Raw genomic sequence first — 24,497 nt, forward strand, 5'->3', positions numbered from 1 at the left:
GGCAATAAGGCCTAGATGAGCTACAATTCAGAGAAAATAAAACTGCTTTGAGATGAATTGAGGATGGCCAGCTGTTTTGCTTTCCTTGGGACATTTGCTGGTTCTGCACGTGGACTGAGGATCAAGCTTGTCCCAAACAGATACATTTCACAAGGAGAAAGATAATCCAGCAATGCATTTTGCAGAAACTTGGGACTAGAATGACATGTGAATCTTTCAGTGGCCTCAAATTTGAAGTTAATTCTGAGCTGTAGAGCTGCATACAAGGCTGGGAAACTAAGCCAAAAGCTTAACAATAAGAAAGTTCACTATCTTGCAGGCTCCCCCATTCTTAGGGGAAAATAGATACACATGGAGAGAGATCCTGTCTCAATCTTAAGTACTGTCTTCCTTAGAGATATTTATAAAATTTAAAATTGCATGGGCTAGAAAGCTCAAGGGCTAACTTGGGATCCCAAGAATGGCTCAGACATATAATAACAGGACTGAGAGAAAAGAAGCTCCTAGACCTGAAAGAACCATGCAGAGAAAATAGGGATAAACTTGATGTAGACTGACTCTTTCTAAAAATTAATAAAAGAGATAATAAAATATGGCTAATAATGAGAAAAATGGACAACAAAAGCAGACCTACAAATGAAATTGATATTGAAGTTCAGAGGTAAATACTCAACCTACAACATAAAGAGATGATTGAATAAATAGTGTAAGAGACATGTGAGACACAGTCAAATGTGTTAACATACATGTTGTTCAAGTTTTTTGGGTGAAGAGTGAGAGAGTGGAGAAAAAGCAATATTTGAAAATATAATGGCTGAGCAGTTTTCTAAAATTGATCGAAGATGTAATACACAGATTCAGAAAGCTCGACAAATTCAAAGCGGTATCAATACACACACTCTCACACACACTACTTCTACACATAATAATAAAACTGCTGAAAACTAACACAGAGTGAAAATCTTGAAAATATACAGGCAAAGAAAAAAAATTACTGAATAAAGAAATATTTGATGTTGACATCTCAGTAGAAACAGTGGAATACGGAAGGCAGTGGTATGAAATATTTAATGTGCTAAAAACAAATAACAGCCAACCTAGCAATCTATACTGAGAAAAATATATTTAAAAATAAAGAGGAAAAATAGATGTTTTCAAATAAAGAAAAACAGGAAATGTGAAGCAAGCTTACCCATAAAGAAAGGACTTTATTCAGAGGATTTTCAAGAAATACCAGTGGAAGCATGGGTACATAGGAGAAAATGAAGAAAACTAAAAATGGTTAATAAATAAGTATTGACTGAACAAACACAAACTATATTTATATTGCTCTTATGAGTTTAACCTTATGTTAAACTAAAGGCAATAAAGGTGCCAAAGTGGATATAATTTAATAATCTTAGCTCTCTAGCAACAGTGGGAAAGATATAAATATGATTTTTATTAGACAGTAATAAAATAATGGTTGATGTTATAGCCCTTTACATAATCACTTAAAGAAAAGTAAATGCATAAGTAATAATTTAATAGAAGTTTTAAAAATATATGTACATATATATAAGGAACATATATAATCACATATATATGTGTATGTATATATGATTAATTCAAAAGATAAGAGAAAAAAGGTAACATAGACCAAATCACACAAATGGGAATCAATAGTAGGAAGGTAAAATACAACTACATCAGTAATTACACTAATTGTAAATGTATATTAAACTCCAAGAAAGATCCTCTACCTGAATTCTCTCAATTCCACTCCAAAATATAACTGTTAAAAATTCCTTTGTTTCCTTGTAGATAAATGTATATATAGATGAATACATATAATGTAATGTAATATAATACAATATAATATAATAATTTTCAAGAATGGGATTAATTTATACTTACTGCACAACTTGTTTTTCTTTATTAGATAACATATAACCCTTGTCAGTATAAATGATCTATCTACATGTCTATATCTATATGTAAATCTACTGATATATAAAAATTATATATCATTTTGAAAAATTCTTGTTTAATTATTCCATAAGTACACACAAATATACATATCATAAAGATACAGATCAATGAATTACTGCAAAGTGACCAAACGTTTCGAGTTAACTTCAATTCAAAAAACCTAAGAAAAAGGCATGAAAAACATATGTAAAATTTAATTACCAAATGATAGTTGGAAATGAGCAAGAAGGAGAAATTTTTTTTTATCTTGTTAAGGCAAGAGGAAGAACAAATTTTCAGGGAAAGATAATATAATTGCCTAGTCTGTTTTATATACTCTTACCATTAAGTTACCTTCAGCATTTTCTCAAGGATATGGTACATTATTGTATTGCCTCTCTTCACAACACTCTAGACACTCTGGCAGAGGGAATTCCAACCCAGCTGCACAAATCTGAATTGTTATTGATCTTGAAAGTAATAGAATTCAAATTCCTGTAAAGTATAAGTTTCAAACCTTGTCACCTTGGAGACAAATTGCCAATAAATTCAAGAGCAACTGAAAGTGGCTTGCTGCAGTTGATGAGAAGATCTTTATTTTCAGGGTATGCTTTGAATGGTTAAAGTTCTATTGTCTCATCTTCTGGTGCAAGGGGAATAGTCTAGGAAGGAGCCACATAATCTGCTGAGTAAAACAGCTTAGACTGATTCAGTTAGTAGAGTGTTGTACTCATCCTTCTGGGCAGAGTCAGGATAGTCTTCTGATCACAAAGAACCTGAAGTTTCTAAACTAGAAGAGGGGAAGCACTTGGCCTTGGGGACTATATCAGGTCACCTCTGTTGGGAGATCCAGCCCTCTCATCCCTCCAATGGAATTAATCTGTCGCTTTTAGTTTCCCTCACTTCTGTTGCCACAGTAAGTAGTTAACATTCCTACAGTTTAGTTCACCACTAAGAAGGCAACATTTTAACATTTTCTGACACAAATTGGCAAGATACGTAGCTGCTGGATTGGTTCCCGAGGATGTTAAACTCTGCAGATGCTCAAGTTCCTTAGATAAAATGGTGTAGTATTTGCATATAAACTACACACATTCTCCTATATACTCACTCTAAATCATCTCTGGATGACTTATAATAGCTGTTACAATGTAAATGCTATGTAAATAGTTGTAAGTGTAGTGTAAATGCTATGTACATAGTTGCTGGTGCAGAGCAAGTTCAAGTTTTATTTTTTGAAAGTTTCTGGAGGACTTCCCTGGTGGCACAGTGGTTAAGAATCCGCCTGCCAATGCAGGGAACATGGGACTGAGCCCTGGTCCGGGAAGATCCCACATGCTGCGGAGAGCAACTAAGCCCATGTGCCACAACTACTGAGCCTGTGCTCTAGAGCCCGTGAGCCACAACTGCTGACCTTGCATCCTACAACTACTGAAGCCAGCGCATCTAGAACCCATGCTCCGCAACAAGAGAAGCCACCACAATGAGAAGCCTGCGCACCTCAACGAAGAGTAGCCCCCACTCACCACAACTAGACAAAAGCCCGTGAGCAGCAGTGAAGACCCAACGCAGCCAAAGTAAGTAAATACGTAAATAAATAAATAAAATAAAATAAAAAAATATATGTATATAAAAAAAAGAAACTTTCTGGAATTACACCACACCCCAATATTTTCAGTCTCCTCTTGGTTGAATCCACAGATGTGGAAAGGCAAATACAGAGGGCTGACTGTAATAGGAAATGTGTAGTAGAAAAATGAAAAAAAGCACCAGCAGATAACTGAATATTCTATGTGTAAACAAAATGCCTTTGGGAGATGTGCTACAGTACTTCTAGTATTTGGAATGCACTGTAGTTTAGTAGCAATATCCAATTCAATGAGCACTTTGTGTGTGCATACAGCCATATGCTGACCACGAAAATTACATACAAATAAATTGACATGATCTCTCACCTCAAGGAACTTGCACTCCACTGGTACAGGTAAGATATATCCAATCACAATTAAATCAAGTCTTAGTGTGAGAGCACAAAGATGGGACTATCAGTTCTGAGTGAACAATTCTAGGAAGGCTTCACATATGAGATAAAATTCTAGGTGTCCTCTCTTGCCCCTCTTAAAATAAAGTAATGGGGAGGGCACTGGAGACAGAAAACTACATGAGTAAAATAAAAGCATGGACATCCTTTGGTCAGAAGATCAGAGAAAGGCAGAAAGGCAGAAAATCCTCCATGAATTCAGAGTGGGTGTAAGTAAAGTGGCAAAATATAAAAATGGAAAGGTAGATAAATATTTACTTGGGTATATTTTATACCAGTCTTTCAAATTATTCTATAACAAGAACTAAGTTAAGTTTCTTTCCTAATAAATAATCATAGGACTGCCGAAAAAAAAAAGAAATTGACTTTCCATTTAAGTTGAAATAAAAATACAAAACAGTATTAATAATGTCAGCTTGTTGCTATTGTAAAATCTAGTATTAGATTCAACCATTTAAAATGACTAGCTTTAGTTTTATGAAAAACAGTTTAATGCCAATCTTTATACCAATCAATTTAATGGTAATATTTCCATGTCATAGGCTTATGTGTTGCTTAATACACTAATTTATAAGTTCTCAGATATTTTTAACATCCGTAGACATTTTAGAATTTCTTTTTCTTCTAAATAAGTGGGTCCTAGAATTACATGTAAATTTACAGATAAATTTCCATATGTGCGAACTAAACAAATTTTGTATAAGGAAGTGGCTTTCAAACAGCATTGGGATTTTTAATGTGCATCGTTACTTAATATGGAGGTCAATTGAGGATCTGCCTTTGGAGAAGAAGAATATCAATTCATGCCAGGATGCACAACACATTCAAATGATAGAATCAATTAACTAGAAGACCTCATGCCTCTGATGGTTTCTAACTCAATAAAATTAAAAGTTCTATTATAAATCAGTGTCTTTCTTTACTTTTCTAAGGACACATGTCTTGTCATGAGATTATCACAGCTTTGAATTAGGCTAATAGTGCTGTTAATTTTGTCTTTGCTTGGCTTATACTTTGTTTTATGAAACTATGTATAACTGATTGCTTTCTACTTTGAAGCTCAAGATCAACTCATATTACTAATTGGTGTCTGGGATGAAAGTAGAAAATAAGATTTTCATTCATGAAAAGGCATTTCTTGTTTTGCTCTTAGTGAGAAGAAAAATTATTTCTCTTAGACAAATTTCCTTACAGAATTTTAAAAACTTTGAATTATTTAAAATACCAGAATTTTGTCATATTTGTGGGGTATTTGTTATTTTTTACCCTTCAAATCACAAACAAAATCTTATTTTACAATAAAAATTGAATAGTCACAATTTTCAGGACCTAATCAAAGGTGTCAGAAGAATAACACCTTCTCAACACTCTATTATGAAAAATTTCAAACAGAGAACAATGTGGACAGATTATCACGATAAAAAGTATAGCTACTACGTATATATGACCGTTAATATTTCACTATATTTGATTTATTACATTATCTCTCCAGTCATTCAAACCCTATCCATTTTATTTATTCTGATGCATTTCAAAGTGCATTAAAGAGATCAATATTCTTTCCCCTACTGAAAATTCTTTTTGAAGACTATAAGATTTTATATTAGAGGTTTATTCTTTTATAATTTGAAAGATGCCTTCTGTTTTCCATCATTTCTTTTCATCAGTCACTTATCTTACATTGCTCTTTGAAGGTAATGCGTCTTCAGTGTTTAAATGCTCTGAAAGTTTTCTCTTTGAATTTTTATCTTTAGCATGTCTGTTATTGTGGATCTGATTATTGATTTCTTTTAATTTACATTACTTGTGTTTGTTGTAGATTTATGAATACATAGCTTGAAGTATTTTGTACGTTTTGGAAAATTATTCTGTATCTCTTCAAATATTGTTTCTGCCTCATTTCTTTGCTCTCCTTATGGCACCATAAATATACGGTCAGGCCTTTTGCCCATAAGATATAAGCCTTTTATGAATTTTTCCCATCTTTTTTGCTGCCTCTGTATATTATCCTGGCTGTGTTTTTCTAACCAATTTTTCACTGTTCCTCTCCTCTGTTGTGTCTAGTTTACTTTTTGTTAAAATAAATTTATTTATGTATTTATATATTTATTTATGGCTGCATTGGGTCTTTGTTGCTGCACACGGACTTTCTCTAGTTGCAGCAAGCGGGAGCTACTCTTCGTTGCAGTGCGCGGGCTCCTCATTGCGATGGCTTCTCTTGTAGAGCACGGGCTCTAGACGCGCGGGCTTCAGTAATTGTGGCCCACGGGCTCAGTAGTTGTGGCTTGAGGGCTCTAGAGCACAGGCTCAGTAGTTGTGACCCATGGGCTTAGTTGCTCCGTGACATGTGGGATCTTCCCAGACTAGAACTCGAACCTGTGTCCCCTGAATTAGCAGGCGGATTTTTTTTTTTTTAACGTCTTTATTGGAGTATAATTGCTTTACAATGTTGTGTTAGTTTCTGCTGTACAACAAAGTGAATCAGCTATATGTATACATATATCCCCATATTCCTTCCCTCTTGCGGCTCCCTCCCACTCTCCCTATCCCACCCCTCTAGGTGGTCACAAAGCACGGAGCTGATCTCCCTGTGCTATGGGCAGACAGATTCTTAACCACTGCACCACCAGGGAAGTCCAGTGTCTAGCTTAATTTTAAACTCATCTGTTTAAAGTCTTTAATTTCAACTATTATGTTTTTTCAGTTTTTTTTTTAAAACATAACATATTCTTTGGGAAGTTCTCAACTGTGCAGTACATTTTCATGGAACATTTAACTGTAGATACTTTAATATTCATTTGTGAAAATTGCAATAACTGGCTCATCTGTCTATGTATTGTCTTTTTTGTTTCCTCTCTCTTAGTTCAATTTGTCATTCAATTTGTTACGGTTGTTACGTTTGGAAATTCATGATGGAAAAGTGGAAATTATTTATAAAAACTGTGGAAGTCTGTTTGATAATATATTCCTTGCGTGTGAGTTTATACTATTCTCCGGCAGACAGCATGAATGAGGTCATCACTTTAATCCAATTTAGAAAAAAAAAGTAAGCTATAGTTGGCCAGTTATTTTAAAGTCAATGATCATCTCCTGTTTGCCCTCTCCAACTGAGAACTTGTTTTGTTTACTAGGGACTCTCTGCCTTGGTGAGCTCTCCATCTCACATGTTTTCCTCTGCGATATTAAAACCCACTGCTCATGTTTAGCAGCTTTTTGCCTGATGTCTTGACCTCTTTCCTGGTGCAAATTAAAACTTCAGCAAATGCCTCAAATGGCAGAAAATATGTGGTTCGGCTTACTTACTTGCACTTCTGTTGAAAATCTATGCTCCCTACCTCCTGTGTATCTTGATAGCTCCAAGGTCTAATTTTTGTTTACCCAGCCCTGTGAGACAGCCAAAAGCTATGCTAACTTCTTTACTTCTTAGCTGAAATCCTCTCACTGAAATATTTTCATCATCTCTCCCTTTCCTAGGAATGGGCCTTTGGAATGGCATATTCCATCTCCCAAGTTGCCTTTTCTCTAGGATCTTCTATCCTTAAGTTCTGATTATCTCAAAAGCCCCCTATTGCCTTAAAGCATGATATTTTTGTTTTGTTTTGTATTCAGCTTTTTTTTTTCTTCTAAGAAATGTTCATTTTCTGCAAGAAAATGGAAGACCCAAGAATTTAATTTATAGTAAAAATATTGGTTCAAGAATGAATGGAGGTTTTATTGCTTTCTAGTGCTAAATTTGGACCTAGATTAGAATGGGCTGAACAAGATGGTATCTGTGTTAGATAGTCCCTTTCTTTCTGGCTCCAACCTAATCATGTACAGATAGGGATAGAAGCCAGAAGTTGAATGAGATATTTTCACTCCGTTTTTGACAACTGACACTATTCAGGAGTTAACAAAGAGGGGGAGTTTGCTGTATCTTAATAGAAAAACTATGTGGCTCTGGCACTGTGAGGTCTCAGTAGAAGACAGCATCACTTTTGCTACCCAATTATTTGTTTTAGCTTAGGTAGTACTGGGAACCAACATCCTGAGCCATGGCATCAGGGTTGTCCTGCAGGAAAACAGCAGCCATGGTAACAGCATAACTCAGGATTCAAGTGGTGTTTTAGACAGAAGGCCTGTAAGAGAGTACTGAAAACAAATGTGTGATGAGAAAGTCCATGGGTACTTGAGAGATACAGTTTGGGATGCCAGCAGGCTAGTGGAGAATGAAATGACCTGGAAAGTAGCAGGATTAGTGAAATGTTATGAGATGAAGACATTCTATTTACATATTTTTAATTTTAATTTTTCTAATTTTGACTTAAAGTCTATCTCATTCAAGCAGTGTATCATAAAATATATTGGTGGTCTCTGGACACACTCGTTTCCTCTTTAAACGCATTAGAATTTGTTTCATACTTTTTTTTAGGTATAATTTCTGTCTATATGATTAGCTCACAGGTCCTGCGGTTGGATGCTGCATGTATTCTTGTTCCATTGTTTCTCTAGCAAATTGCCACAAATTTAGTGACTTAAAACAACACAAATTTATTATCTTACAGCTTTGTAGCTCAGAAGTATCACTGGCCTAAAATCAAGGTGTGAGCAGGGCTGTGTTCCTTCTGGAAGTTCTAAATGGAAATGGATTTTCTTTCCTTTTCCAAGTCCTAGAGGTCAGCTTTTTGCCTTACTTGGCTCATGGTCCTGTATCACTCTGACCTCTGCTTCCATTGTTCCATGTCTTTCTCTGATCCTGACCCCTGTGACTCCCTCTTATAGGGATCCTTATGATTACATTGGCTTCCCAGATAATTAGCAATAATCTCTTCACCTCAAGATCCTTAATTCCATGAGCAAAGTTCCTTTTTCAATTTCAAGTAACATATTCACACATTTAGGGGATTAGGACATGAACATTCTTGGGAGACCATTATTCTACCTACAACTTAGTATACAAGTTATTTTACATTCCTCTTAAGTCAACTAATAAACCATTCTGAAGAGAATAAGGCGCTCAGAAGATATCAGTTGGCTCACTGGAACAATCTTTAAAGTCTAATACTTGGATACTTGGAAACTACTTAGAAAATATTCACTGAAATAGACTGATGGTTGTCAAATATTAACTACTAAATTCCTGAATAAATCATGAGCAATCATCAGTGACCCATTTCATATAGGAATAATTGAATCATATTTGACATATTGAGAAATTATATCGCTAATGTGTCTCTTAAAATAAGCATATAGAATATGTTCAGAGATGGAAGATTTCCAATTGAGCATAATAAGATTTTATTATTTGTTCATATAGATCTATACTCTGGGCTAGATTGGTCCTTGAACTCTAGGCTTCAGAAACAGTCAGATCTATATGGTTTGGACAAGCCTTATTTTATTTCCTACTCAGTTCCTTCTGGTGAATTTTTCACATAGAAGTAGTGTAAAAGCTCATGGGACTATGCAATTATATATCTATAGGGGCCACATGCATTGGCCCCAATCCTATGTTTAAATACATTTTATACCTTTAAATTTCAAGTATTTATCCCACTCATCATCTGGCTTCTTAAAAGAGGTCATGTATAGCAAAAAACTAGCACTCTTTTTGAAAAAGAGAACATATTTTACTTATCTAGTTACCTCATAAGACTGGGACCATTAATTTAACACCATATTTACCTTGATTGTATTTTGTTTAATGAAGTAGACTATTAACTTTGGAACAATGAACATTGCAAACAGCAGATGATGAAACTTCTCATGTCCCTTAACAACTATAGGATTTGATATACTGTGTTTTCCCAGTGCCAAAAACATAATAAGGAAAAACAACAATTATGTATTAAAACACAAGATTACATATTCATTAGAATGAAAACACACATTTAAAAGTGAAAATTATGTTTTTTATACTCATGGTCAAAACAGATTTCAATGTTATTGAGCAGGTCAAAAGTTTTTTCATGACAGAACATCAGCTGTGTCTTGCTAGTGATTAACTAGCAAGAAGATAATAGCTGTGTTGCTTTAATGCCAAGCACCTGGTTGACTTATCTTTTCATTTTGTTTTAAAATATCCATAGAGTAGGTCTACATTGTATAAAGCAAATAAAATCGTATCATAGAGTAAAAACATTTACAATAATTTAAAAAAATACAACTGTAGTATTGAGTGGAAAATAATCTTCCAGGGAGTTAAATGTTTTATCTACATTATTTTATTAAAACCTCACAATTAATACAACATATTAAAATCAGTTATTAAAATCTCCATTTCAAGATGAGAGTGCTGAGGTAGGGAAAGGTTAAGGAGTTTACCCAAGATAATCCTGGTTTTTTGTTGTTGTTGTTGTTGTTTTTAATAATCAGACTTACAAACTGAATGTTGACAAAACCTTAACATACCCCTCAGCTTGACTAAACTTCTGGCAGCCTTCTTCCTGCCTCTAGGCCCTGAATTCTCTTTTTTTAGAGCATTTACTTTAGGAAAACTTTCATTGTAACTTCTTTGCCTGCCCCTTTGAAATATATCTTTTTTTAAAGCCTCTTGTCATTTACAACCCAGGACTTTCTCAAGGACCTGGGAGCCATTCCCTTGAAGTATAACCATCAAGGAAGACAGTGCTCTGTCTCCCAGTCTCTACGGGAGGGTAGGAGCCTAACTTTGTTGTGTGCCTTGCCCCAAGTTATAAAACTACCACCTGCCGTGAATAGATAAAGTTTAATTTGCCTTTGGTTAAGGCCAATTAGCAAACACAAATGACCTACAATCGCCCCCACCCCAACTCTTAGAAATCTTCCTCCTCTTTCAGTGGAAATGAGTTCCAAGTGTGTCTGGCCTCTCTCTCTCATTGCATAAAGTCTTCCCTTACCTGTCTGACTTTGTCTTGTGTAATTTTTGCTTTGATGTCTTAAGGCCTCAGCTTCTGAATCACTAAGCCTATGCTTCTGATTTCAGAGGGGCAGCAGTGAGTGCTTGAAAAGAGATCTTAGTTCCCTGCCCAGGAATTGAAACTGGATGAAAAACCAGGAATCCTAGCCACTAGTCCACCAGGGGCTAGAGGCTAGAAGCAAAGTTTTCCTGGCTTTTGCCCCATTTGAAAAATGAATTTCTCAAAGAGGCAAATTGTAAAAACAGGTACAAGTTTATTATCAGAGACACAGCATAACATGTGCGAGAGCACAGAGAGAAGCAGTTTGTTTATTTAAGACAGAAGCAAGGCAGAAATACACACCTGGAGAGAAAGGGTGCGGGTATCCTCCCTAATGAGGACTGCCCAGAGAGGTGATTTAAATTACTAATATAGAATAGTTCTTCCCGGTCTTTGTTACCTTTGATCAATTATTTTGTTTCTTTTTCCACACCTGACCTGTCCTAGGGCCCTCCCCAACATGCGTGTGCAACTTTTTGCCAAGATGGATTCCAGCAGAGAGGCCTGTGGGAGGCTTGGCATCACCTCCATGGGGTGGCCCGCCTCCTTTCTCTACCCCCAGGGAGCCTTCCTGCGTAGGTGCAGACAGGGAGGTTTCCTTGACCTCAGGAGTGGTCATCTTATCTCTTTACTCCAGCAGCGCTCAGCTCCTGACATTAACTTTGTCCTTGGAGTGTCAGGGAAAACAAAGCTTCAGCTTTACTCTGCTTGACAAACTCCAGGTGCTCTGCCCAAGGGTCCATCTATCTCCTACCTCACTTCCGTTTCAGTATTATAAGAACAATTACCTTGCTTCTGGAAAAAATACGTATGTATGTGTATATACCTTGCTGGGTTTTCTTGTTTTTTGTTTTTTTTGCTGTACACTGGCCTCTCACTGTTGTGGCCTCTCCCGTTGCGGAACACAGGCTCCAGACGCTCAGGCTCAGCGGCCATGGCCCACGGGCCCAGCCGCTCCGCGGCATGTGGGATCTTCCCGGACCGGGGCACGAACCAGTGTCCCCTGCATCGGCAGGCAGACTCTCAACCACTGCGCCACCAGGGAAGCCCACCTTGCTGTTTTATTTTTGTTTTGTTTTGTTTTGTTTAATATCTTTATTGGGGTATAATTGCTTTACAATGGTGTGTTAGTTTCTGCTTTATAACAAAGTGAATCAGTTATACATATACATATGTTCCCATATCTCTTCCCTCTTGCGTCTCCCTCCCTCCCACCCTCCCTATCCCACCCCTCCAGGCGGTCACAAAGCACGGAGCCGATATCCCTGTGCCATGCGGCTGCTTCCCACTAGCTATCTACCTTACGTTTGTTAGTGTATATATGTCCATAACTCTATCTCGCCCTGTCACAGCTCACCCTTCCCCTCCCCATATCCTCAAGTCCGTTCTCCAGTAGGTCTGTGTTTTTATTCCTGTCTTACCCCTAGGTTCTTCATGACATTTTTTTTTCTTAAATTCCATATATATGTGTTAGTATACGGTATTTGTCTTTTTCTTTCTGACTTCTCTCTGTATGACAGACTCTAGGTCTATCCACCTCATTACAAATAGCTCAATTTCGTTTCTTTTTATGGCTGAGTAATATTACATTGTATATATGTGCCACATCTTCTTTATCCATTCATCCGATGATGGGCACTTAGGTTGTTTCCATCTCCGGGCTATTGTGAATAGAGCTGCAATGAACATTTTGGTACATGACTCTTTTTGAATTTTGGTTTTCTTAGGGTATATGCCCAGTAGTGGGATTGCTGGGTCATATGGTAGTTCTATTTGTAGTTTTTTAAGGAACCTCCATACTGTTCTCCATAGTGGCTGTACCAATTCACATTCCCACCAGCAGTGCAAGAGTGTTCCCTTTTCTCCACACCCTCTCCAGCATTTATTGTTTCTAGATTTTTTGATGATGGCCACTCTGACTGGTGTGAGATGATATCTCATTGTAGTTTTGATTTGCATTTCTCTAATGATTAATGATGTTGAGCATCCTTTCATGTGTTTGTTGGCAGTCTGTATATCTTCTTTGGAGAAATGTCTATTTAGGTCTTCTGGCCATTTTTGGATTGGGTTGTTTGTTTTTTTGTTATTAAGCTGCATGAGCTGCTTATAAATTTTGGAGATTGATCCTTTATCAGTTGCTTCATTTGCAAATATTTTCTCCCATTCTGAGGGTTGTCTTTTGGTCTTGTTTATGGTTTCCTTTGCTGTGCAAAAGCTTTGAAGATTCATTAAGTCCCATTTGTTTATTTTTGTTTTTATTTCCATTTCTCTAGGATCCATTTCTCTGGGTCAGAAAGGATCTTGCTGTGATTTATGTCATAGAGTGTTCTGCCTATGTTTTCCTCTAAGAGTTTGATAGTTTCTGACCTTACATTTAGGTCTTTAATCCATTTTGAGCTTATTTTTGTGTATGGTGTTACATCAAAACTATTTTAGACTGAGACATGGAGTCATTTTCCTTTTTTTTTTTCAAAGTTGCATATCTGTATCTGCATACACAATATTGTGTGTGTGTGTTTTCTGATTCCCAAATACATTATAAAATTCTGTTGATTTGCATGAGTGACATCTTTGCTTCTCTTCAATAACTGAACACCTTGCTTTTAGTCTGTCTGTACATGAAGAGACAAAATGGAATAACTACAAAGAGATAGGTTTAGCATAGATGCTAAAATAGAGCAGCAGGGATTAAAAGAAAAAAGTGTATATTTGCATTATGTGACAAGCAGTTTTTAAGCACTTTTCGGATATTTATTCTTTTATTTTTTCCAACAAACATATCACTAACTTACAACGTGAACACTGACCCACATTATACACTCTGGAAGAGAAAACTGAGACACAGGGAGGTTTCTAACTTATTTCAAAGGTAGGAAAAACAAGGCACAAGGAGGTTAGTAAATTCCTCAAGGCCAATGAGTTAATAACTCACACAGCTGGGATTTGAAATCCCAGCAGTTTACCTCTAGAATCTGAGCATTTAATCTTTATGCCATTCTGTCTCTCTTTATTCCATACACACAGTACCTTCACCAAGTACCACGCAGAGACCACAAAACCTACTGAGACGTGCATCCATATGATTCTGGAGTTTGTATGGAACTCTAATTGTCCTTGATTAGCTTAGAATAACTCAAAATAAATTGCAGACCTCTCTGAAAAATGAACTCTAAACTGAATTTTATCTACAGAGATAATTAAACCACTAGTCAGAAGACAAGAACATGGTGAAGGATCCGTAGGATCTGGTTAGCGTTTCCATTGTGAAGGAGGGCCTGGACACACAGCTGCTGCTGGACTAAGTTGTTTCAGGGAGTTATTCCAAAATTGGGTATTGTAATAGTCTAACCCAGAGGTCACAAGGAGAACAAGTCAAATAGCATAAAAACACTCCGTAATTAGGATCGTCTCAGTGGTTTACATTTTTATGGCTTCTTGAGACTATACAGATAATTTAACAAAACAGAATTGACAGTATGGATAATTTTCAGAAAGGTAGTCAAGAAATGCCATTTTTCTCCTCACATTAAGGTTAAACAAAGTTAATGGGGAAGACAACAAAGTCCTAGTGTATAGCACAGAGAACTATAATCAATATCCTATGATAAACCATAATGAAAAAGAATATTTTAAAAATGAATGTGTATATATATATATATATATGTATAACTGAATCACTTTGCTGTACAGCAGTAATTAACACAACATTGTAAATCAACTCTACTTCAATAAAAAATTAATCATTCAAAGTTAATGGGGGAAGACGAGATCCCTCATTCAATCTAAGTGCCACATAACCATAGATGCAGGAGATAGGACTCACATACTTTACATTAGGAAGTGAAAAACATTTAGGAGTTTCAAGCTGGCAGTAAATGCAGTATCAATGGTGTGATGTGCCAACCTTGCCCACCCACCAAAAAATAATAATAAATGCCATTAAAGTAGGTGGGAATATTACATAAAAATAGGTACCACTCTACTCTGTACCAGTTACCAGAATATCCTTGGGATAACACAATCTTTAGAGAGAACTACTCTTTAAGAGCTGTATAGATAAAATGAAATTTATTCAATGGAAACCAGTTAGGTTGGACTTATGTAAAAACTGTTTAAGGAAGAAATTGAAAGACAGATAAAGTTAAGCCTGGGGAAGTACATTTGCAGAAAGAGGTCTAAGACTCTGTATAACTTAAATCATGACCTGGTAACTGGTTTTGGAAGCTCTAGAGAGATATACATTTTTACAAGCAGAGCTACCTCAGAGAGGTGACTCAGTAATTAGCTTCTCAAGGTAGTCAAGCCTCACTTTACAACTTGAAGATATTGTATGGGATTAAATATTCAGGTGGAAAGTTAAATTAGATAAACTGTATGGTTCCCTTTTAACTTTTGATTCTATGATTCTGATAAGTGAATTTTTTGAATGATGTGACAATTTGTAACATGTAAGCTCTCAGTTGATGAGGGGAATGTGGAAAATTATACTCTTATCACTTTGGAGACATGGTGATAGCTGAATTTCAGCCCACTTGTAGTATCACTTGCATGTCTTGGACTCTAGGAGGATGAGGTAATCTTGATCGCTGTTTGTAGATTGCTCCTAATTTTTGTGCCTTGAAAGAAAACGAACAAAAAATACAGGATATAATTACATAAAATTTCAAGATAAACATCAAAGGAAAAACTGATGTTGGTAAAGCAGATACAGCAGTGGTGTATTAGAGGGGGTGTTTCCACCATGAAATGTCAATTCAAGGAGTCCTCACAGCTGGACTTTAACTTGATGGATTTACCAAGGCTCCCATGATCTTTATTCTTGTACTGGAATGAGATGACTAGGACCTAAGAGGATCCTAGGATCACAGGATCCATCCACACTCTTAAACACATAGACTTTCATTCAACTGAAGTTCTTGGAAAGCCAAAATAGAAAGATGATGCATTTGTGGTGAGTAGAGAATTAGAGAAAATTCAGAAATGGGGGATAATCTAAACTTAATTTTCTAAGTTTGTCATGTCCTTCTCTTGAGACCATGTTTCTTTCAATTTAATAATATAGATAGTGGTTCTAGCAGGGTTAGGAAACTTTCTGTCTCATCCCATCTTCTATCTTCCTCAGATTGTTTTTATCTGTATGAAATTCCCATTTTATGGTCTAAGTCTTTAGAGATACAGCTTTATCAAGTTGAAGTTGCTTATACAGTATAACTTATTCCTGTATTCTCTCCCCTCTGGACATAGTTCATATTTCCTTAAAAGCATTTTTAAAAGCCTAATTAAAGCATTTTTAAAAGCCTAATTATAGTTTCTTCTGTAGAATCTTAACTTTTCCCTTATTTTGGATTACAAATGTCTTAAGAGTTGGTATTACTAGGTTCCTAAGTTGTCAGTATAAGTACTTTCATCACTACATTAAAACGGAATTAGTTAAAAAAAATAAAAAAGAATTAGTTAATGCAATTTAAATCATTTTGTTCCAGGTTTGATTAGTTTAAATCTCAGAGGTCAACTCTATTTTCTTTATCTCTGAGGTCCTGTGAACCATCTCACTATTCCTTATGTACTGCTGACAAAGAGCAAGAGACGGTATGGAGTTCAACCAGAAACCCATTTGAAGAACTGTAGTAAGCCAACTGATTATTTCCATCACTTTGCTCCTGAAGGAAATATCTCAATCTCTCCAGTAAACATTTATTATATAGTGAATGAAGGAAAAGAAACATTTTTATCACTCTCAGTTCTCTAATATATTTTTAATCAAGCTACCATAAAAATCTAAAGTGAATCATAGACCTTCAGGAACCTCTACTAAGAGGAGTTAACCAAGGTGACTAAATTGCAGTCTTGGCCTAATATTTTTAAAGAAATAAAAAATCTTTCCACTTTTACCAGAAATTGCTTCAGTGGATAAATGCATGTCCTTATCTCCCTGCTAAGTCCCTGAATTTCTGCTTTGTGCAGGATAAGACCATTTTTCTTCCTTAGTACTTCATCAAGGATTTTTTTTCCCAATTTGTTTTAAGATTCATATTATGTTTAGTATTGGATGATTTATTCAACTACACAAAATAATGCAGAGTAAATTTATAGATCAAATTCCCCTTTAACATTTTCCTTTTCATTTAATATTCACTGATGACTTTTGGAGGGCCTGCAATATGCTGGACATATAGGGGTATACAGTAGAGCTCACTAGTTAACATAGGAGCAGAAATGCTTAAATATAAGACTTGTATTGCCATTACATTAGTATAATATAAACACGGAGAGGAAAAGTAATCATATCAAGGTGAGCAGGAGGCATGACAAAGAAGACTTCTAGATCAAGGAAACATTCTTTTGAGGTGAGGCTTGCACTGAAAGGAGAGAATCAGAGGAAAGGACTCTTGGTAGGGGGACTAGAAGATGTGAAGGCCCAGTGAAAGTGAATAGCATGCATAGAAAATAATTTGAATTGAAAACTTTCTTAAATATGACATTTTGTATTTTAAAATCAAATCCAGTCAAATGCAATAGATTTTTCACTTAGAATAGGATATATAATATACATTTCTGGTAAGACAGGGAAGAATGAAGTAGACCAAGGAAACATATGGCAGATAAAGAAGATTTGGAGGTAGTTTCACACTTTTTCCACAACCCCTAAATTGAATTTAATGTCAAAGGTCAAAGGACAGTGCAAGCACTTTTAGCCCAGACTATTTATTTGTCTGTTCTTTATCCTCCTGCTGCAGTGTAACTGAATCAGAGAATCTCTTCCCCAGGAGCAAACCTCAGCTATCTAAAATAATTTGTCTGCTATGGTAACTAAATATTCATGCCAAGATGGTTTAATTATGTTAATTTGTGGATCAACAGTTGGGTTTTTACAGTTTGTTTATATTAACTATTCTCTATTTACGCTCAAATCTCGGCTTTGCTAGTAATGGAACATGGTGCAAGTGACTTAGGTTTACAAAGCTCTAATTCCCTCATCAATAAATGGGAGCACATTATTTTATCTATTCAGAAATGCCTTTGATTATAAGATACTCCATCCTTTGCTGTACCTCAAAGAAAAAAAAATCTACCAATTAAAATTAATTTTTAGTAAATTTTTATTTTATATTTATTGGAAGAACTCTTTTAATCCTTATTAGAGATTTTATTACTAAAACACTCATAGATATACAAAAAGAAAAATATAAGCAACTTATTGATTAAATTTTCCTCAGTCTTTTCACATTGAGTCTAATGTTTCCAACTGAATTTTCAACTCAGTGATTAATTTTCTTGTTTTTACATATAACTCCATCCTTCGTGCCATAAATAGCATTGGCGATATATCTCTTAATGTATAAAATATTTTAAAACATAATGGTACTGAGCTCTTAAATTGACTTTGAAATTAAGTTAACATAGAAAAACTTTTTACTTCAACTTTAAAAATGTTTATAAACAATGTTTGATTCACCATCTCCCCTTTCCACAGTCCTTTGGTGCCTCAGAGTTAAAACAGTGCTTCACTATTCACTGCTACTAGAATTTTCTTCCAGACTTTTTACTCCAAATCTGCAAGTTTTGATATTGCTTTTTCTTGATATTTTTTAATGCTTAGGCATCAACAACTGCATCATAGCTGACCCCAGGCCAACATTAATAGCAAACTATCATTGCTTGTAAGATCAACCCTGATTTTAGCGATCTTAAAATATGAAAGATACAAGCCTAAATATCTATGAAATAGTATTGATAACATCTATCTCCCAATATGAATGGTAACTGAGATAACTTCATAAACAGAATATATTGAGTACTTAGCAGACTATTTAGTACATAATAAGTACTTGTTATTGCCCAGTTAGAAAGTTGGTCAGCACTGTTCCAGGAATACTTGCCTTCTTCAGAAATCAAGATATTTCATGAACTCAAAGAATAGAGAATGATGAAGCTGTTCTTTCATTTGATATTGAATCTGAGTCAGTATATAAGTAACAGATTTGACAGTGTAGTAATAAAAGTTAGAGTGTTTCTGATCAAATATTTAGTGTTCATATTAGTTTTTCCTAGCAGTAGATTCTAGAATTTCCTAGCAAGATACAAGGACTAATATTCATTTCAGTTATTAAGCTATCACCACCTTTCTTTGGTCTTGCACACATTTTATTCCTCAAGCACGTGGCACAAACATAGTAGTGTGGGACACATGTGGGAACTAAGGAAGAGGGAAACAATAGTGCATTTTAATAACTTTATAATAACAGAGAAAACGAAAGCAAGTATAATTACACTGTTACCTCATAAGTGAGATATTTTATTATAAAATATTTACCATATATCAATACATTTGTATGCACTTTTTACAGTAGTTAAAACTTCAGGGCTTCCCTGGTGGCGCAGTGGTTGGGAGTCCGCCTGCCGATGCAGGGGACACGGGTTCGTGCCCCGATCTGCGAAGATCCCAAATGCCGCGGAGCGGCTAGGCCCGTGAGCCATGGCCGCTGAGCCTGCGTGTCCGGAGCCTGTGCTCCGCAACGGGAGAGCCCACAACAGTGAGAGGCCCGCATACCGCAAACAAAACAAAACAAACAAACAAAAACCTTCAAATCTATCTAAATTGTTTTTAAGGTAACTATCTGGTTGAAGAAACACCCATAAGAAAAATACCTCTTAATTTTCAAATTTTCTAAAATCAAACATATATCAGAATATCTTCCTGACATTATGGAAAGAGGACCCTGAGCATTATCTAACATGCAGAGGATAACATATAGATACATTTTGCTAATTTGATATGTGTAAAATATCATTGGTATTCATGCTATTCTTGTAAAGTTTTAACAAATAATTTTAACTTTAACAAATGTACTAAAAATCAGTAAGGGGGTCTTCATAATTTGGCCAATGACTCTGGTTTACCAGTGCTTCTGTCTGCAGGTATTATTCTTCATTTCGGGGAGTGATAGCAGAAAGGAACGAATATTACCAGTTCTGAAATCTAGTATCTCTCTTTACCGAGAGATAAAAGAAGAAAGGATCTAGTCTCTTTTAAACATGCTAATGAGAGATCACCTGTCAAACTTACTGGCTAGGGAGATTTTATCTAATGAATGATTTCATGAGGATGAACCTGGCCTAAGTTGCTATTTTAAATTAACCAGGAATTTATGGATTTATAAATCCCCAGGAAAGCTTATACAAGCTATGGATTTGATGGGATATGTAAGAAACATAACATAAATGAAATAATGAGGTAAATATCACCTCACCTGAATCATTAGTGGTGTCCTATCTGAACCAGCATGCATCTGAATGTAGGAAAAAAGACCTGAAGAGCAACATTGGTCTCAGAATGGTTCCATAATTTTATTTTTCCTGTGTTTTGACATTTTCTCTGGACTTTGGATGACTAATACATTTGGTTCTAGGTAAGAGCTGTGATTACTGTGACTCTGATCTGGCAATTTAAGCTTTCTTTATTTTTTTAATTGAAGAATAGTTTATTTACAATATTGGGTTAGATTCATGTGTACAGCCAAGGGATTTTGTTTATTTATATATATATATATATATATATATATATATGTATATATAGAGAGAAATACATATATATATATACAGATTATTTTCCATTATAGGTTATCACAAGATATTGAGTATAATTTCCTGTGCTATACAGTAAATCCAGCAAATCTGTTTTATATATAATAGTTTGTATCTGTTAATCCCATACCCCTCTCCCTTTCCTCTTTGGTAACTACAAGTTTGTTTTCTATGTCTGTGAATCTATTTCTGTTTTGTATATAGACTCATTTGTAAGTATTATTTTTTTGATTCTACATATAAGTGATATCATATAATATTTGTCTCTGACTTACCTCACTAAGTATAATATTCTCTAGGTCCATTCATGTCACTGCAAATGGCAATATTTCATTCTTTTTTATGGCTGAATAATATTCCATTGTATATATATTTATACCACATCTTCTTAAGCCAATTGTCTGCTGATGGGCACTTGGGTTGTTTCCAGGTCTTAGCTTTTGTAAATCGCGCTGCTATGAAAATTGGGGTGCACATATCATTTCAAAATAGAGTTGTCATCTTTTCCAGATATATACCCAGGAGTGGGATTGCTATATCATATGGTAGCTCTATGTTTAGTTTTTTTTTTTTTTTTTTAAAATGTTGGGGGTAGGAGTTTATTAATTAATTAATTTATTTTTGCTGTGTTGGGTCTTCGTTTCTGTGTGAGGGCTTTCTCTAGTTGTGGCAAGCGGGGACCACTCTTCATCGCGGTGCGCAGGCCTCTCACTATCGCAGCCTCTCTTGTTGCAGAGCACAGGCTCCAGACGCGCAGGCCCAGTAGTTGTGGCTCACGGGCCCAGTTGCTCCGCGGCATGTGGGATCCTCCCAGACCAGGGCTCGAACCCGTGTCCCCTGCATTAGCAGGCAGACTCCCAACCACTGCGCCACCAGGGAAGCCCTATGTTTAGTTTTTTAAGGAACCTCCATACTGCGTTGTATAATGGCTACACCAATTTACATTCCCACCAACAGTGTAGAAGGGTTTGTTTTTCTCCACACCTTCCTCACCATTTATTATTTGTAGATGATGACCCTTCTAACTGGTATGAGGTGACACCTCATTGTGTTTTTTAAAATTTATTTTTATTCGAGTATAGTTGCTTTAAAATGCTGTGTTAGTTTCTATTGTACATCAAGGTGAATCAGCTATACATACATATATACCCTCTTTTTTGGATTTCTTTCCCATTTAAGTAACCACAGAACACTGAGTACCCTGAGCTATACTGTAGGTTCTTATCTGTTATCTATTTTATACATGGAATCAACAGTGCATATATGTCAATCCCAATCTCCCAATTTATCTCACCCCACCCATTTCCCCCTTGGTGTTCATATGTTTGTTCTCTACACCTGTGTCTCGTTTCTGCTTTGCAAATAAGACCATCTATACCATTTTTCTAGATTCCACATATATGCGTTAATATACGATATTTGTTTTTCTCTTTCTTACTTCACTCTGTATGGCACTCTCTAGGTCCATCCACATCTCTACAAATGACCCAATTTTGTTCCTTTATATAGCTGAGTAATATGCTATTGTATATATGTACCACATCTTCTTTATCCATTCCTCTGCTGATGGACGTTTAGGTTGTTCCATGTCTTGCCTATTGTAAATAGTGCTGCAGTGAACATTGGGGTGCATGTGTCTTTTTGAATTATGGCTTTCTCTGGGTATATGCCCAGTACTGGGATTGCTGGGTCATATGGTAGTTTTATTTTTAGTTTTTTAAGGAACCTCCATACTGTTCTCCATAGTGGCTATATCAATTTACATTCCAACCAACAGTACAAGAGGGTTCCCTTTGCTCCATTCTCTCTCCAACATTTATCATTGGTAGATTTTTTAATGATGGCCATTTTCTGACCAGTGTGAGGTGATACCTCATTGTAGTTTTGATTTGCATTTCTCTAATAATTAGTGATGTTGAGCATGTGTTCATGTGTTTGTTGGCCCTCTGTGTGTATTCTTTGGAGAAATGTCTATTTAGGTCTCCAGACCATTTTTTGATTGGGTTGTTTGTTTTTTTTGATATTGAGCTGCAGGAGCTGTTTATATATTTTGGAGATTAATCCTTTGTCTGTTGCTTCGTTTGCAAATATTTTCTCCCATTCTGAGGGTTGTCTTTTCATCTTCTTTATGGTTTCTTTTGCTGTTCAAAAGATTTTAAGTTTAATTAGTTCCCATTTGTTTATTTTTGTTTTTATTTTCATTTCTGTAGGAAGTGGGTCAAAAAAGATCTTGCTGTGATTAATGTCAAGAGCATTCTGCCTATGTTTTCTTCTAAGAGTTTTATAGTGTCTGGCCTTACATTCAGGTCTTTAATCAATTTTGAATTTATTCTTGTGTATGGTGTTAGGGAGTGTTCTAATTTCATTCTTTTACATGTAGCTGTCCAGTTTTCCCAGCACCCACCATCCACTCTTCAGCAAAACATTGCTTCTTCAGTGGTTCCATCTGTTCCTTGGATCATCATTTCTTGTCCACATCGTATCTATTCACTTCCATATCTTTTATATTAAAAAAAAAGTTCTCCGACACTTTCCAGTTACTATCTTTTCTGCCCTCCACTGGTTAGAATGGGCATCATCAGAAAATCTACAAACAACAAATGCTGGAGAGGGTGTGGAGAAAAGGGAACCCTCTTGCACTGTTGGTGGGAATGTACATTGATACAGCCACTATGAAGAACAGTATGGAGGTTCCTTATAAAACTAAAAATAAAACTACCATATGACCCAACAATCCCACTACTGGGCATACACCCAAAGAAAACCATAATTCAAAAAGACACATGCACCCCAATGTTCACTGCCGCACTATTTACAATAGCCAGCTCATGGAAGCAACCTAAATGCCCACTGACAGACGAATGGATAAAGAAGATGTGGTACATATATACAATGGAATATTACTCTGCCATAAAAAGGGATGAAATTGGGTCATTTGTAGAGACGTGATGGATCTAGAGACTGTCATACAGAGTGAAGTCAGTCAGAAAGAGAAAAACAAATATCGTATAATAATGCATATATTTGGAATCTAGAAAAATGGTACAGATGAACCAGTTTGCAAGGCAGAAATAGAGACACAGATGTAGAGAACAAACGTATGAACAGCAAGGGGGAAATGGGGGGGTGGGATAAATTGGGAGATTGGGATTGACATATATACAACTAATATGTATAAAATAGATAACTAATATGTATAAAATAGATAACTAATAAGAACCTGCTGTATAATAAATAGATAAAATAAAATTCAAAAAATTAAAATAAGCCTTAGGATTGGAAAAGAAATTATTCAATGGAAACTCCATATCAATTTTTCAGTTTATGGTGTCTTAGTGCTTCAGTAAGTCACGATTATATCTGAATTTTCTTCTTTTTCTACTCTACTAAAACTAAGTTTGCCATCTGGACAGCTGCTAGTGGGGTCATGTGTCTGAAGAGTGTTTAAATTTACTGCCCCTTTTCTTAATTTACTTTTATATATTTTTAAATTCAGCTATGATACATTTGTCTTTGTACAGAATAGATATTCTGTGTGTAATATATATCCCAAGATGAGAGAGCATATTTGTATTGAAACTATAATATATAAATATTAATTCCAAAATGTAAAATATGTGATAATCTTTTTCACTTGCCCATAAGCATGTATATGTGAGCAGCTCATGGATGAGGAAGTAATCAAAAGTTGTCAGGATGGGTAATAGGGTCATCTCATTTCAGGATAATATAACACCATCTATCATTTTACTTTCTGTGAAATAAAAGAATCCATTGAAAGGAAATGGATGGAGGAGGGATAGAAAAATACATTTATTTTTCTGTTCCAAGACTTTATATTTAGAAAAGGACATAAGATAAAAGTTCATTTTTATTTTGCCTGAGCATTCATGTGAGACCCTAGGAACTTTCTAGTTGTGGTTTTGAATCAATGAAATTGAGTATATCAAAGCTCTGTGGGAAATGCCAGAAATATTGAACAAATTTAGATGAGTTGGTGGATT

The sequence above is a fragment of the Lagenorhynchus albirostris genome, chromosome 9, assembly GCF_949774975.1.
Source record: "Lagenorhynchus albirostris chromosome 9, mLagAlb1.1, whole genome shotgun sequence".
Taxonomy (NCBI): Eukaryota; Metazoa; Chordata; class Mammalia; order Artiodactyla; family Delphinidae; genus Lagenorhynchus; species Lagenorhynchus albirostris.